The following is a 1,634-nucleotide window of genomic DNA, read 5'->3' as shown; positions in this document are numbered from 1 at the left end:
GGTCCGCACAAGCCGGCGCCGCCGCCACCCGGCAGCAGCGCGCGGAGGCGGCCGCGCCTGTGCCCGGGAACCGCTGTCCGGCCCATTCATTGCTCGGCCGGCCGGGGGGAGGGGCTTGCAGGCGGGCCAGGCTTCCCTTGCGAGAGCAACATCCCCTGCCCCTCTGCGGGAGGCGGGGAGGTCCCCTTGGCCCCAGTCCCCCCTCTCGCTCTCCAGCTTTTCTGATGCGGTCCCGCGGGGCGCAGAGATCCCCCTCACTTCCCGAACTCCGGCAGGCGCTGATGCGGTCCCAGAGCAGCTGGGTTGCAACAGCAAATACTTTCAGCTATGACACACTTCTTTCCTCCCAGCCCCGGAGCACAAGGACCGTCCCACCCCCGGTGACATTTGGAGAAATGTGAGGAGCAGCCAGTTGTCAGGTCGGCGGGGCGGGCAGACGGTCTCCCCGCACCCGGGTGGGAAAGCCCCGTGCAGCCAAGTGAAGACTTCAGGGAAAGGAGAAGTTGCCGCTAACAATGGCACACACAATGCATCCGTGATAGGCTCGCGGAGCAACAGCGCCCGGTTCTGCCCTGTCCTTTCCTTTCCAGCGTGGTTCAGAGCAAAACCACGGCGCCCTGGATTGCATTCGGCATTTGTTTTAGGTCTGCCAAGTCTTACTCATTTTGGAAGGAAACTCCCTCCTTTTTTTGAGAGCGAGAGGGGGGGAAAGGAAAGCAGCGTTTAGGGAGTCTGCACGGGACGTCCAAAAAAAAAAAAATCTCACTCAGTGCTTTAAAAAAAAAGAAATCTTCCAGGCTCACTTATTTCAATGGGCTTCGCCCGGCTCGGCGGTGGGAGACGGGACTGAACGTGACAGCGGGCAGCGGGGAGCCTGCCCCCGCATCCTTCCCCGCGAGCCCTTTGTGTGCGTGTTGGGGGGCGTTCAGGGTGGGAGACGCGTTGGATCGCGGCAAAAATCAATCCCTCCAAGCCTGACGATCCTCTTTAGCACCGGGGCTTTTCCCGCCGTCCAACCTCCCCTGCATGATGCTCTCACTTTCTTTGGAAAACAAAGGGGGAAACCCAAGCTGTAGGGAGAAGAGCAGCCCCGGCTCTCCCGGGGAACAGAGAAACTGGCTGGGGCGGGGGCGAGGGGACGTTTTGCTCCGCTGCCCCCCACAGCATCACCGGCCCCTTAGCATGAATATGCTGCTGGAAGGCCGCCCGCGGAGAGATGCTGGCTGGGAGGCTCCCCGCAGCCCCTGCCAGCAGCTCTCCAGGAACGGGAGGGCAGCGCAGGGCCGGGGGAGCTGCCTCCCCGCGCCCCGGGGTGCAGCCCTGCCCCGCCGCCTTTCATCTCCCCGCTCCTTTGTTCTGCGCCCGGGAGCAGGAGACCCCGTGGGGCACCGACAGCCCTCCGCCGTGCCCGCAACGTGCCTGAACTTCCCCCAGGTTGCTTCCAGCCTCCCAGCCCTGCCCCCCTCCCCCAGCTTTGTCTTGGACGGGGCCCGCGGAGAACAATAGTTTGCAACCTTTCCCCCGCAGCCCGGTGCACCCCCCGCCCCCCCGAAAAAAAGAGAAGAAACGTTGTAAAAAAAAAAAAAAAAAAAAAAGAGATGGTTACCTTAAAAGGTAGGCACTGCAGCCGGCAA

General features: G+C 62.5%; 1 protein-coding gene across 2 annotated transcripts in view; it reads right to left on the bottom strand.

The window, feature by feature from the left end:
• VCAN (versican) overlaps positions 1 to 1,634 on the bottom strand; it is a 150,121-nt gene that overhangs the window by 147,961 nt on the left and 526 nt on the right. The gene's annotated exons all lie outside the window — the stretch shown is intronic.

The sequence above is a fragment of the Crocodylus porosus genome, unplaced genomic scaffold (assembly GCF_001723895.1).
Source record: "Crocodylus porosus isolate Cpor-Errol unplaced genomic scaffold, CroPor_comp1, whole genome shotgun sequence".
NCBI classification, from domain to species: Eukaryota; Metazoa; Chordata; order Crocodylia; family Crocodylidae; genus Crocodylus; species Crocodylus porosus.
This window is presented reverse-complemented; position numbering and strand designations above follow the sequence as displayed.